We start from the raw sequence: 15,673 nt of genomic DNA on the forward strand, positions 1-15,673 counted from the left end.
CTTTTGTAAATCCAAAAAGTGTCAGATATTTCAGAAACGCTTGCAGTGACACTTTTGCACATTTGCCCCCACACCGATAGATCTTAGCATCCTTTGCTTGTCAAATTTGCAGATAAGAATATATCATTTATTCTCAAGTCTGACTGATGTACATGAGTATAATGAGAACATGTATGTGGGCGTCCATGTGATGCCAGGCACCTTTCAAGCCAAAGTTGTGTAGTGTCTGCTTTAGATCATTGGTGACTTGTACTGCTCCCCATTTGAATATTTCAATTGATCTATCCAAATCACGATCCACTATCAGATTCAGGTCACTCATCAGAATCACTTCCCCTTCGGTCAAATCTTCTACTTGATCTGGGAGTGTTAGCATGACATTGTCTTGGCGTGAGTTTGAGGTCTAAACAATGCTAGTGTCAGAGGCTTACCTCATAGTTTGCCTCTTACCAAGATAAGACTACCTTCATTGTCCTTCCTAAATGCTTAGGCAGGAAAAGCAAAGTGTCTATGGAACAGCAATGCCACTCCTGCTCTCTTCGCCTCACACGATGAATGAAAATGTATGGGCGATGTTCTTTGTCGAAGTCTTTTCTGGTCTAGTGAGCGCAAGTGCATCTCCTGCAATGCCTGTACTTTTAAAACCAAATGTTTAATTTCGCTAAATCTTTGACATCAATTATTAGGTGTGTTCATGCACCGTACGTAAGTGAGCCAAAACCTTCAGTCATACTTGCAATAGATGTAAAATGCATAACATGTTTCTCCAGTGGCTTGATCCAAACAGTTCTCTTTTGCATATTCCAAGTAAGGCCCCCTGTCCGGTTGATCTCTGCCTCTGTCTTCTCCTCTTTGAAAGGTTTGTTAATAATGTAGCCCCTTCCCTCCATGTCTCAAATGAACTCCTCCACTCCCTGAAACCATCAACACAAAAGGGAAATTCAAGGTGTCATCTCCTCCTCACTCTTTGCTACCACACAGATTGAATGTTTAACTGCGCCAACTTTCTGTAGTGGCTTGCACAAAGTTCAACCGTTGCCCCTCCCCGCAGCAACTATCACATTCTATTGATAACGAAACCCCCTAAATGTTCTCCTTATACAAGATGCCCATAATATCTATTCCTCTTCTCCTCAGGACTGAATGTAAACATGTGGTTGTGTGATTCCATCCTCAATAAACCATACAGCATTTAAGAGCACCAGACCAAAGGTTGTATCTGTACAGGCTTTAAGGATCTTTTGGTCTCAATTCCTCATTCCTCCACATTCAGACTACAGCAATCAAGCCACCTTTTCGATTGGCGGTGACGAGTGCTCCGAATCTACATGTTCCCCCTTTCTCGTTCTCTGGCTTTTCCATGATGTTCCGCTGTCTGACATTTTATGAGATGTGCTGGATTCATCCCTTGGTGCCAGCTGGATATCCAGCAGTTTAGCTGATTCTTCTGGTCTCATGAGCATAAAGATCTTGTAGTGTAGCTTAAATTGTGATCCAAATGGATACGCCATTTTGAATCTCACATGGCGCTCCAGTAGTTCCTCCGCCACTAGTTTCCTGATTCTGCGGCATGGCAAAGTAGCTTTGGCTAGGTCCTGGTAGATATGAATGGAGACGACCAAAACACTGATATTTCCCCTCCGTTTTCTAACTTCAGTCAGCACGGGCACTTTAATTTTGAAATCATGATGTTTGACTAGAATATCACACAGAGGCAAGTCAGCCCTCTGTTATGGGTGCCCAATTCTATGTGTTCTATCAATTTGTATGGTAGCGGGTGCCGTTTCCTTCAGATGGAGACTTGACACAGTCTTTTGACATGTGTTAGCACCCCATTCACCCTTCAGGGCAGGGAAGCAACATATGAAGATACCATGTCATGCTACAATTCCCCTCATAGAAGCAAAACTAGACTAGACGCTATGAATTAAGAAATGTGCTATGCGCTTAAAACGGTTACGCGTCTTTATATCGAAATATTTTATATTGAATGTACATATCTCAACTATTTTATATTGAAAACTTTTATAGTGAATGCACCTTTTTGGAGAGGATTCGGGGGGAGGAGGGTGCCCAAAACACCCGTTTCCAACCCCTAAAAACCCACCCGACTGCTTCCCAAAAATATTTAAACCTTTACCGCACCCCTAACTACATTCACTATAAAGGTTTTCACTATAAAATATTCGATATATGGGCATTCAATATGAAAGATTTGATAAAAACACTGTATACCCTCAAAACAAAATGTAGTTAGACTAGAATTATAGTGCCTTGAAAAGCAGGAAATATGGAAAGCACTAGATGCCTGAGAGCCTGTATTTGCTTTTACATTGCAAAGCAACCTCTCAGTGAAGTGTGCGTTTTTATGGAACGTTTACACATATGAAGGGCTGAGTTCTGCATACATAATTAGTTCGCTATAGAATTCTATAGCTTGTAGATTGAACCAGCAAAGATAACCAGCTATTTAGTTTATATTATTCATAAAAAGGATTAGAAAAGCAGTTCTCTAGAATGCACTGTGCAAAAGGCTTTGCACTAATACCTACCAGTATTTTGTTGTGCATTGAGAACGTGATGACAGCACTAATCAGCAGAGGCACAGAGGTGGGGACTGACACAGCAATTACATAATTGCTTTGGAGCAGCCTGCCCCAGAAACATGTTTTCTGGGCACAGATAAACGTGGCCTTAGACGTGATAGACACTTTCTGCTGCTGACAGATAACCAGACACAGACAGACAATGCAAGCCTTCTGCGTGCAACAGACAAATCACTGAGCATTGTTTACCCCAGCTTAAAGCTAAAGAAGTGCACTAAGTGATTGTTGATGTACCTGACACCTTAAGGGCAGTACATTAAAGTCCCTGCAACACAGATGTGCATTAGGTCCATTACACACAGGGAGGCTGTCCATCAAATGACATGTGAGCATGCTAATTAAGGGGTTCCCAAATAAAATGTATATGATGCCATGCAAGCCTTAGAAGGGGGGCTGGATAATTGCATGGATGAGGAGATGCAAGCTGTTAGAGGGTCCTGTCACTGACCAGCTGCACCCACAGGGGATGCTTGTTTGACTTAGAAAGCAGACATCTTATAAGTGATTTGATGGGCAATATCTTGTTTTAAATGTGTGCTCTTGATGGTCAATGCATATTTGAAATGGATGATTACTTCAATTGCCAGTGTGGCTTCTTCATTGCATCTTGTCTTAATTATTGCATTTTTGTTTTTGATATTTTGCAATCTTGAGATAGATGATTGCATCATCCACCATCTAACATTGCTTAATGTCATTATGTAATTTCATTCTTGCAAAGAAATGTTATGATAAGTGCTCTTGTTTAGTCTGGGTTTGAATACCTGTCATTTTGACTTAGTTGGTGTGGAAGATTTTGGTTTTTGCAGGGGAATTGTGAGAATTGTGATATGCCCAAGTGGGTCTGAACAGAACAGATTTGAGGTCTTTGAAATGTGGTTTCTTGCTGCCCCTGCTCATGTATATGATTCACTTGTTTTGGTGATTCATTAAAGAGAGAACAGTGGAATACTTTGTAAATAAAATGTATTCTTCTATACAGCAATAGTCCGTTTTGACTCACAATCAAAGTGCATAGTGCAAATGTTGTGTTGATGTATTATGCCATGACAGGTTGCGCCAATTGTGCTTATCTGAAAGGGTTGAATGAGGGCACCTGCCTTGAGTTCCCATCAGGCTAACTAACAAACCCAATTAATCAACAAATACCTTTGGAGCAATGCATGAAGTGGTGCTGTACTCATACGTAGAGACGCCTTTTTGAACCTGAGCCAACGACCATGTGCAGACTTGTCGCATAGAGGGATGGTAGAGCTTTTTCTGTCAGCTGAGCTGCAGGTCTGGGGGGGTTTCCTTCCCTTTAAAGATCAGCATTCTTAGGTCTAGACAGATGGTTCCAAGGAACCTTGCAACACTTTGATATCATTCAGCTCTGAGCCCTCTCTTAGGAATTAAATTCTCACATTGGCCTATGGCCATGCCCGCTGTTCATGTTCCACCTATAGGTTTCCATCTATAGGTGTCATCGGCCATGTCTACTGTACATATTGCACCAAATAGGTTTCTTTTGGGCAGGCTAGCTATGATTTTCGGCCCCAGCCCCTTTACATGTTACACCAATAGGTTTCTTTGGATCCCACAAGCAGTGGCCTTCGGCCATGGCAGGGGACCCGGCCTTTGGCCCTGGCCACAGTACATGTTGCACCAGTAGGGTCCTTTGGAACCACTAGGTATACATTTCTTTTTTTTTTCACTCTCTTCCGAATTCCACAGGATTCCCCAGTCTTACCCTGATAATGGCAATGGACTACAGATACAGAAGCAATGAACTGCTCATGCCTGTGGTATTCCCTCAGTATTCCTGTGATAATGCGAAAATACAAAAACTATTCCCTGCTCTCACGGGCACTCACCAAGTGCCCCTCCTTGTTCCATGGTCCCCCCATGCCACATAGCTGCTTTTCCGTCCCTGGCCCTCTCCCATTACCCCCTTTCACACTTTGCTTCATGTGACACATTCTTTTTCTGAATGTGTCTTGCGTTATTACCGTGGAAATCTCGAGAGATTTCCCAGGTATCACCTCGATAATCACAAAATGGTAGTACTGTAACTGGCTCTCCAGACCACCCCCCAACCACCACCTCTAACCTGATGCAAATAAATTCTTTTTTCCTCCTCCGTTTTTGCATTCCCCCATATTACTGCAGTAATCGCTTGCATCAACGACAACAAAATGCAGCTTTGCATTCCTGAAAAGCCTCTCTACTGCAAAGCACCATGGGAGATATAGCTATATTTTTGGGGGAAGCAGTCAACCCCTTCCCCGTCAAATATTTAAAAAACAACAGGACGGAATAAGGCCAAACCTGTCCCGGAAATTAATCACTTTGTGCCCAAGTTGTTTCTTATTTGATCCAATTACCTCCATCATTTTACGCTTAGGCTTGATAAAATGCCCAGTAGGTGAAGCCTTAGATTTCCAGAGGTTGCTAAATACAACATCCCTGCTGGGCTCCTCACCGGCTACAATTGTTTCCAACCCCACCACACATGATCTAGACACTTTAACACAGAAAAAGAAAAACAAATCCAGAACTGAACTCCATGGTCAACTTCTGTTGGAGTGTTTGAAGGCTGAAATCATTCATGAGGGACTTCAAGTAAAGAATGCGCCCTGTGTCTTCTTAGACAATCCTACATTTAAAACAGACTGGTGTGGTGTGGGAAATAGGTGCAGCTGGGATTGGGTTATATGTATCATCGACACAGCAGAGGAAGAAAATAGGAAGCAGGAAGAAGCGTTACAATCCCTTGAGAATAAGATCCAGACAGATTTGTGATTGCAGATGAGAAACAAAGGATTAACTCCATATTAAACAGTTTTGTTTGGGACATTTTGTGTAGATGCCTGTACAGGGCAAGGTCACCTGCTTCCATTGTGTTTAATATGCCATTCCTCCCAATTTAGAAGTAGATGCCCATTCTCTTTGTTGAGGAAAACATGGGGGTGACTCTTTGTTGAGATTTCCTGTAAACTGCTAGTTACATCAGCAGAACCCATCCTTAAATAAGCATTTATTTATTTATGTATTGGGCATTTGTATGGTGCCTATACACAAGTGTTTCCAGGCACCACAAGACAAATAATTGGGGGGGGAGAAGGCATGGAAGAAAGAAAACATTGATGATGGTTAGATTGGCCTTGTAGCAATCCTACCGTACAAGTGCAATACAAAGGTGATAAGTGTGAGCGAGGGGGGACAGGGATGGGAGCAGGTGAAGTGCAGGCTTGGGGGGCACAAAGGGGGGTGAGCAAGTGCTGAGGGGGGCCAATGAGGGCAAGTGCCAGGGCAAAGGGGGAAGGGCAGATAAGTGCGATGGACAGGGTGAACCCGATACAGGTTAGTCCGGGTAAGGAAGCCTGAGGGAAAGTGCTGGAAAGGGATGCCAGGGGTATGAGGGGTGGCACTGGTCAGGGGTGGTCTGGTCCCTGTGTGACTCAGGAGGGACCAGGCACCAGTCGCCGCAGCAGCGGGACACTAGCACAGGAGGCGGAGTTGAAGGAAGAGGAGAAAAGGAATGTCTTGAGAAGTTTTCAGAATTTAAGATCTGGCTCAACTCTGAGGGGGGCAAGGAGACCCTTCTAGAGGGAGGAGTCTGCCAAGGAAAGGGATCAGCCTCCCACTCTCTGCTTGGAGAAACGTCTGACCTGCAGAGAGTTGGAGCTTGAGGAGCGAAGAACTCAAGCAGGGAGGTATTTAGGGAGGGAAAGCTGGGTGTAGAGAGGTCCCAGGCCCCAGATAGCCTTGTGGGTGATGCAAAGGATCATGAATTTGATCTTTGCGGTTACCGGAAGCCAGTGGAGAGATTTTAGGGCTGGAGAGATGTGGTCTATGTGGTCCCTATTCTGGATTAGTTTAAGGGGCGAAGGGAGGAAAGAGGCAGAGCGAGGAAGAGGCTGTTGCAGTAGTCCAGCCTAGAGAGAACCAGAGCTCTGGAAACGTTGTGCTTCTGGGGGAAGGTGAGGAAAGGGAGAATGCCTCTGAGGAGGTGGAGCTGCAAGTTAGACTTCTTGGCAAGGTCTGTGATATGTGGAGAGAATGAGAGAGAGGAGTCAAAGATGACACTAAGGTTTTTTGCCTGACAAGAGGCTGAGTGGCGGTGGCCCAAGGATGGTGTCCAGAAAGTTGGGGGGAAACACGGAGTGGGCATCCCAATGAGAAGGATCTCTGTCTTACTGTCATTAACCCAGAGCTCATTGGCAGAGCACCACGCCTGAATAGCAGTCAGGCAGTCAATTATGAAAGAGGATGGAGAGGAGCTAGAGGATGGCAGCTTAAAGACGAGCTGTGTGTCATCAGCATAACACTGGAATTTAGGGCAGAAGGTGGAGATCAAGTGGCCCAGAGGGGCTAGGTAGATGTTGGAGAGCCATGGCAATAGGATAGAGCCCTGAGGGACTCCACAGGTAAGAGAGAGAGGTGGAGTAGAGGAAACAACCCATTTGTACTCTGGAGGGTCGGTTTGAAAGGAACGAGGTCAACCACGCCAGTGCCTGGTGCGTGATGCCTAAGGTATCATGGAGACGATTTATGAAGATGGAATGGTTAACTGTGTCAAAGGCAGAAGAAATATTGAGGAGAATCAGAACAGAGGCTGAGTTAGAGTTCAGGTTAGAGAGCAGGTCTTCATGGGTGTTTAGGAGAGCAGTTTCTGTGCCTCTAGATGCTCTGAAACCAGACTGGTGGTCATTGAGGCAACCAGTTGCTTCAGTGTGAAGGGTCAATTGGGGGATAACCAGCTTCTTCATGAGTTTTCCCAAGAAAAGGGTGATAGAGATAGGGCGATAGTTAGCCAGGCATGAACGGTCAGCAGATGTCTTTTTCAGGCTAGAGTGCACAGCAGAGTGCCTGAGGGGTTCTGGGAAGGAGCCAGTGGCAGAGGAATGCTTACAGAGGTCAGCCAAGGCTAGGATGAGAGAGACAATGTTGTATTTGGTGGTTCTGGGAGAATAGGAGAGCACCTGTTTAGAGGAGACTTTCATAGAACGGACTACTCTAGAGACCTTGCCCAGTGCAATGGGAGAGAAGGAGGAGAGTAAGGGGGTGAGGGGGACCAACATAGGCATGAGAAGAGGCGGGTTGGGGGACTAGATGACAGTGAGGGCAGGATGACCTGAGTTTTGGAGGATAAGTGGGAGGGCAATGCAGTGCAAAGGGCCAGGGAGCGAGCAGCAGAGGAGGAGACTGCAGTAGGATTGGCAAGTTCTTTGCAGATTTTTAAACAGTTCAGCCATGTGATTGGTGGCTCTAGTGATGCAGGCTTGGACATGAGCCCTCTTCTTGGAGCAGATGGCGAGATGATATTGCCTTTGGAGCAGGCCGCAGGCCAATTTGTCAGAGGATGAACTTGAGGCCTGCCACTTCCGCTAAGCAACTTTGCACTTTTCAGAGTCATCCCAAGAGTTACATTTTGAGGCAGGCTTCATGCGGATCCTCATGACAGGGGCAAGGATATCCAAGGTGTTTTAGATAGAGAGGTGGAGGTTAGCCAGAGCAGCTTCAGAAGGAGAGTCAAAAGCAGGAGCCGGAGGAGGGATGAAGGTAGAAGTAAATGTAAGGACTGACACACGCTTCATCGGTCGAATGACGGAGAAGGAAACCGGCAGTACGGGCAGAGGCATCCTCAGGAGATAGGGGAGCTCAAGGTGGGAGGAGAGGATGGAGTGGCCAGGCCAGGAGAGAGAGGTATCACACTCACCTGTGTCTCTGCAGGAACGATGGATGAGCCTCCCTTGACCCCCAGTCTTCACTTCCCCTGTTTCACCCAGAGTAATACCTGTCAAATACAAGGTGTACAATCAGACCTGAATTCACCCGATTCCCCTGGGCCCTTCCCCTCTCTTTACTGTGCGCTGTGATGTTCCCCAATGGGCTTACCTTGATCTTTAGTAGGGTGTGCACTCCATCCTGCATTCGCAGGGACGCCATTCACTCATGTGATTGGTGCCAATGTATGTAGGCTGAGTTCAGATGCCAAACGCTGTTTTATGCCTTCACAGCGAGGCCGAGAGTTCAAGGTGCCAGTTTCTTCACTGGCTAGAAAGTCCTTCCCACAAGTGAACATTGCGCGGAGAATGTTGAGTGTCCAAAATTGTCCGTATTGTCTTTGTTTGCCGGTATTTGTGTGGGTGAGTAGCGCTGCGTGTAGAAGCTAGCTGCTGGTCGGTTTGAGCAGTGCCTTCAATTCCAGCACGCCTGGTAATGTCTCTCCCTTTCCCTTGCAGGAGAAATTATGTGGTATTAGCGCCTCGAGTCCGGGTACAGCGCTACTGGAGACTTGGTGGTTAGGTAAGTTTGTACGGAGGCTTTTGGTAAGTATGCACCGCGTAGAGAGAGAGAGCGCAGTGAAATAAGTGTCTGCGTTATTGGAGCGAGCACAATGAATAATGTCTCTTCTTTCTTACAGGGGTTTGTGCGCTCGTGCAACTAACCTGAATTCCAGCGTCGCAGGAAGATTTGGTGAGTATGCGCAGCGTTACTGATGTGTGCGTGTTAACGCTGTTCTTCTTTTTTCTTACAGGTGCCGGTGTAGAAGTCCCCTCTTGACTGGAGATAGCTGCAGCATGGAGTAAGAACCAGGTAAGCTGAAGCTGAATGATCCGGAGCGGGTAAGCAGAAGTAGGAGGATCCAGAGCAGGTAAGCAGAAGCAGGATGATCCGGAGCAGATAAGCAGAAGCAGGATGATCCGGAGCAGGTAAGCAGATGCTGGCCCACGGCAAGTGTGTTGCTGATACAGCTCACAGTAAGCAACACGAAGCACTGGAAGAATCTTGGGTGTGGCTTATATAGCCAGCCACACCCAAACACTAGAGAGCTCATGAGTTATCATGCACTTCCTGTTTGGCAACAGGAAGTGGTAACCAGGAAGTTACTACAAACACTAGGAAGGAATGAAAGTAGGGATTTGTTATGGGTTCTTTGTGCGCCTATGCCAAGCCTGCCAAGCCTCTACCCAGCTTGCCCCAACTACCTGCCTGATACCCATGACAGAGGTAGTTAGAGGGTTGCAGAGAGGGATGAGATGAGAGCATCCAAGGTGTGCCCGGCAGAATGGGGAGGGCCAGAGGGAAGGAATAGTGAGGGAAATAGAGTCGCAGAGGTCGCGAAAGAGTACAGTAGCCAAATCCAGAGAGTCAAAATGGATGTTAAAGTCCCCAAGGAAGAGAAGTTTGGGGAGGAGTTAAAGTGAGAGGAGGAGATGTCTGCCCATTCCGATAGGAAGAGGGTGGTGGTTCATGGGGGCCTGTGGATGGTGGCGAGAGTAAGAGAGAGGGTAGGAGAGGCAGACAGCCTACTGGCGAGGGATTCAAAGTATGAGTAGGTTTGAGTGGAGATGATGGTGGCAGGAACCAACTCAGGGAAGATCAAGGCCACTCCGCCACCTGGCCAGGAGGGCAACTATTTCAAAATAGAGTTTTGAATTCAGTGAATGAAGAAGGCATTAAGAACTCAAGTGAAACACATTTCTTCCTTCAAATTGTGCTACACATTATATCATCATTTGTAAGTTTGGAAAATACAAACCCGATATGTTAAGTAGAAGCAAGTTCTTAACTTAAAACTGCATTAAACCTTTTACTGGAAATGTATTTTAAAGGCAGCTTTTTAGGCTTTTAGATTCATCCATACAACAACACCACTTACTCCCTGACTACATATGAGGTGATTTGCAGCTCAGTGAATACCATAGAAATCACATCACAAACCAAACCAGTGACATTCCTCAAGGGGGTGGCGTGCACCTAACGGGCCTGCAGTTTACAGCTGCACATCCTGCAAACTGCTCGCCATAGCCAGGCCTTCCGTGGATAATGATGGTATCGAGTTGACATAATCCAAAGCTCACCCACATTCGGCTTGTAACTAAGTCATATATTTGTTAGGTCAAAAAGATACTTTTTTGAAGGGAAGGTAGTATGGACAGACACGCACCGGAGGGGGTTACACATTTTTCTTTTCAAACATCCATTTTGCAATCGAACCACTCACCTGACAGTAAAAAAAGCAGGACTTGGATGAGGTTAGGATGCATCGTGTTGTTGAGTGTAGTCTAGCCCCCTTCGCCTTTGACTGGTAGTAGAACAAAAGAAAGAAAGTCAAAAACAAAGAAGGAATGAAAGAAGAATGTACTCTTTCAGAGTTTGTGAATGGGACAGAGGATACTTCACTTTATATGTCATGAAAAATGCTTCCATGCACAGTATTGATGTGCTTTCTTGTCATGAAACAGAGTGGTCACCACAAACAAATACTAATCAAGTTTGAACAACGGTTTATTTTGGAATTAACACAAAATGGGTCTAGAAAGGGGTTCAAACAGACCCCCTTCTAGATGTCCATTCTAACCTTCTGGTTAGAATGGACATCCTTCCAGTCTTTTCCAGGTCTCTTCAGGGGTCTCTCACAGTTCTGGTTCATTCGATGGTAGTTGCCTTGTCTTTTGTGTTGATCATTGCATGACGGGGTCATGGTTTCAGTTGTCTGTTTTGTTTTAGATGTGCACCAACAGGTTTACAATAGTAAACTACTCCTACCGGATGTGACGTACGTTTGGGGATGTAGGGTCTATAGGCCCCTGACCACCTACTTGGTCCAGTGCCCTGGTCCTTCCTGTCCACCACCCACTATCACACTCCTTTCCATAGCGCCAATGGAACCTTATATCTTGGGGCAGCTTGCTCCCTCTTCAGAAACCTGCCTCCCCAATGGCTTCTCATGGCCCTCCTCGATGCATTGGCACATGCTCGTAAATTCTCCCACCAATCTCACCCACGACTCGCTAGGGTTCATGCTGCCCTCTCCACAACGTTCTTGTTCACCTGCTGTTCTCTTCTCCTGCTTCTTGGATGCTTTACTCTATCTATCAAGGTGGATAGCTCAGCGTCAACGTGCTCCCTTGGAATCAAGATGACACGGAGCAACACAGGTTCGATCCCCGGGTTCCCGTTTAGAAACCTCTGGGTATCAAACGCATTATAAATAACCTACCACTGAATATATGCAGATAGAAACCTTGTTAATATTTCTGTTAATGTAATGTAATTTTTTATGTCTGTATATATGCATTTCTGTAACATTGTACAAATTGCGCCCTGATGCCTCCGGGCCTGATGGTTTACGCGTTATAAATAAAACAAATACAACATATGTTTTATTCCCTCATTCCACTCCTCTGCTCCTCCTTTCAACTCTCTTTCTGTTCCTCAGTACTTAGTCCCTCCTTCCACTCCTCGTCTCATCTTGTCACCACCTTCCAAACCCAGGTCTTATTCCTCCCTTCCTCTGCTCCTCCACAAATTCCCCATATCATTCCTCCACCGCCCTCTGAACACGGTGCTTAACCTTACACATCCTTCTTATCTTGCCCTTTGCTCCCCCCCCTCTGCCCATCCTTGCACCAGCTTCCTCTCCTCTCTCAATAACCTCTGCTCTGCCTGTGTCTGTGTCCAATGGCCTTCAGGAAACTCGCCTGGTCCCCTTCTCCAAACTCCCACACCTATGCTCCCTTTGGACTCCATTATATATGGTTGTATCCTTACCCAATGGTTCGGGAACCTCTTGAGTTCTGCAGCTGTGTGTTATTTCTTCTATGTGGGGATTGGCTGTATTCAAATGTTTGTTTCAAGTCAGCTGTTACTAATGGAGGAATGCGGGGCTCCCAACTTCCACAGACCGAGGCTATTTCATGCCAGTCTGCTAACACGTATTCAGTCTATGTTCCGCACATGCGCAGAAGATTCAGTACTCTGCATCTGTCTACCGGGAGACAGAGGTACTCTGGCAATGGAGGTCCCAAACAATTGAGTGATTGACTTCCCCATTGCTGGTCTGGTAAGCAGGCCATTGGGACAAAGCATGGCATTTCCGGCACGGAACTGAACATGTGGGGGATTTTACCCCACAAAGTCTGTCTTAAAGGCCCACTGGCCCTGATGTTGCACACATTGCGTGTCATTTACCTTGATGTGTTGTTTAGAGGGCCAGGTGTTATACCAGGGTCCATATGATGAACACCTGCCCCCGGACGCAGGTTTTGTGGTGGGGACCAGGGGTTCCTCCCCAAAGAAACTGTCTGACTCAGCATCACAGAAAGGGGGGCAGCACCCAGCTCCCATTGTCACCTCCCCACACGCCCCAAGGGCAGGGGCGTAGGAGACCAATAAAGTCTGGGGGGGACAGGTGACACCTTGAGACTTTTCTTTTGTTATTTATTTATTGTTTTTTAGGCAAAGAACTCGACTTTTCGCAAAATTAAAATAGCAGTACGTATTAAATCACATATATCATCACTGTAGGCTTTTGACCCATGGCGCTTTGCATTCTGCTACACAACTGTTAGATTTCCTGTTATAAGTACAGAACTACACGTCGCAGCATGCAAAGTGATGTAGGCAAAAAAGCCACGGCCCGGGTAAGGTGTCTGGCCGATGACAAAAGAGGCTAATTGTTAACTAGTCTAGGAGGGCAAGCGAGAACTCCAGCCTACCTGCACTGGATTTTCAAGCAAACTCCAGGTTCCGTCTTTTAAAATACAACATATATTTCAGACAAACACAATGCAGTAATGACGATGGCTGAAATGACAGTGTGAACAAATGAAAGAATGCCAACCACATTGGTAGTACTGATTCAAAATACCTTTAGAGGGTGCACGTGTATTTGTTGTAGCACAAATGGCCGGCGGGAAAGGTGCCCACCCTTGACGTCTTACTCTGTTACACCACAACCGTATAATATCAAGGCTTAGGGCCTGAGTAAAGCACTTATCAATAGCATCAATCAGTGTCTGCAATCTTCAATTATAAATCACAGGTCCTTCTAAGCAAGACATCAATAAACCTCCCGGCAGGGGCAAGGCGGATACAAACTGTAATGATTGAATACTTTTGATCTTTAATAATGCAGTATATCAGATTGGTAACAAAATATAATGGGTCTCTACTTTTGCTTTTTCTTTGCTACTCACAGTCACTGGAAATCATAGTTCCTTGAAGGCAATGACTTAAAATCTACCTTTGCAGCCTCAGGAGCATTCAACTCACCGAATGCTGTGCGCCCCTTCTCTGTGACCCTCTGTATCCAACCCCCCCACACCCCAAAGGAGCTGCTACTTCCATGTCCCTGTCAGTGGCCAGCAGTTCAACGTGTAGAAGGAAGGACCTACCGGTCTTTTGCTCTCTCTAAGGTAAAAGCCGCTCTATGGACTGTGAATGCACCTGAAAGAGCTCCCCTGTGGCAGTGAGAAGATGTGGGCCAAGGCCAAGGGACTTTTCATATTCCGGCTGGAGGAGCAGGGTCCCCACATCCCTATGTATGTGCACTTTCCTCTCCACTACTGCAATCCTCGCTTTGCAAGCCCCGCTGGGCGCATCCATCTCCAAAACAAAATGTTGTGCACCGAAAAAACTGCACTAGTCTTTGCCTGTGCAACCAGAGCAAACCTCACGGAAAAATAACCTTGTTGGACCTGGTCACAGTAGACTCTCTAGGTTTATGGTCATTTGTTCGAATCAAAAGATTCGAATAGCCAAAGTTTCGAAACAAAAGTTTTGAAATCAAAAGCTACGACATGCTAAGTTTAACATGGAAAGTGCATTTCGTTCGAAACCAATCCATCGACAATAGTCGTGGATTGGTTTTAACTGAAATGCGCTTTTACATGTTAAAAGTAGCATTTCACTGCCTTTTTGTTTATAACGTTGAAACGTTACATGGAGCTGTCCAGTGCTGAAATTACAGGGCTGGGCAGCCCCATATAACGTTTCAAAGTGTTTTGTGTATATTGGCATTTAAATGGCTTTTTTTTTACTTTGAAACATTACATGGAGCTGTCCAGGCCTGTAATTTCAGCACTGGACAGCTCCATGCAACGTTGCAAGATTTTAGTGTATATTGGGTGGTCCCCCTCAGTCACCCCCAAACCCCACGCCACCCTCCCACCCCCCAACCCTAACCCAAGCCCCAACCCTAACCCTAACCCAAGTTTGGAAAGGCAAACTTTCGATTTTTTTTTTTCGATCAAATTGTCATTCAAAACTTTTGTATTTCGAAAAAAAAAATGAGAAGGTTTGCCTTTCGAAACTTTTCTATTCGAAAAAATGACCGGACACCGTCTCTCTAACCACTTGGGTTTCAATTACTTTGATGGACTTCTGCCCTTTGAGCTGGGCATCTCCTGCTCCACATATATTTTGCATTTCTTGTCCCGTGCCTCCCACTTACCCCCCCCCCCCCCAGGCTTATTTGTTCTCCTCTTCTATGGCTTAAAATGATCTGCTCCTTTCCTCCTTCCCTCTTGGCTTGCCTTCTCCCCACCTCGTTTCCAGTCTGCTTGCTACCCCCAACAGTTCAGCTACTGTCCTTGAGGTTCTTGCCACCACCTTTCTGGCATTCTCTTTACCGCAACCTGCTTAGCTCTTATCTCCACCTCCTCCGTATCCCTCATTGACACCCTACACCTTTGTTGTTCTTTCCTTCTCCTTCTTCCGATAGTTCCATTCACTCTCCACTTCACCACTCCTTTTCTTCTTTCCCATGCCTCACTTCTACTCTTTTCCGCCTCCGCCTTACTGCTTGTCTCTGCCCCTTCACACCCACAATGCTCCTCCTTCTCTGCCACCACATCTGTAGCCTGCTCACTGCAATATCACACTTTAGTCTATCTACCGCAGAACTAAGCAAGAAAGTACATTTCCTATTTGTACTTACCTGACTCCTGCGTGGTTCCTGCGTGCCGGCTGGCATTCCAGAGGTTCCCAGATGCTTCATTGTGTATATATTGCTGTGGCTTCCCGGTCTTGGATCAACACAGCCACAAGCGGCAGATGTTTTTGAGAGTCTCTCAACCCCTAACTATGGTGATACACAAACATATCAAATCTGTCAGATCCACGCAATCTACCGCTTGCCCTGCCCACTACTGCCCTGAAGCCTCAACTTAGGCCCTCATTATACATTAAGGGGGTTTTACGAATTGAAATTATTATTATTATTGTTACTGCATATGGTATTTTTGGAAAACCAACCAGTTTTTTTCAAATCTGCTGTGCTGGCAGCAACTGGT

The 15,673-nt window shown here is 45.9% G+C and overlaps 1 protein-coding gene across 1 annotated transcript in view; it reads right to left on the bottom strand.

Moving 5' to 3' along the window:
* Window positions 1-10,685, bottom strand: part of LOC138580926 (uncharacterized) — a 172,051-nt gene extending 161,366 nt beyond the window's left edge. Inside the window, exon 1 of the mRNA XM_069651859.1 lies at window positions 10,600-10,685. The gene's annotated coding sequence lies outside the window, so the exon portion shown is untranslated. The remainder of the gene's footprint in view (window positions 1-10,599) is intronic.
* Window positions 10,686-15,673: the final 4,988 nt, after the last annotated feature.

This window comes from Ambystoma mexicanum, chromosome 3p (assembly GCF_040938575.1).
Source record: "Ambystoma mexicanum isolate Mex_15411 chromosome 3p, UKY_AmexF1_1, whole genome shotgun sequence".
NCBI lineage: Eukaryota > Metazoa > Chordata > Amphibia > Caudata > Ambystomatidae > Ambystoma > Ambystoma mexicanum.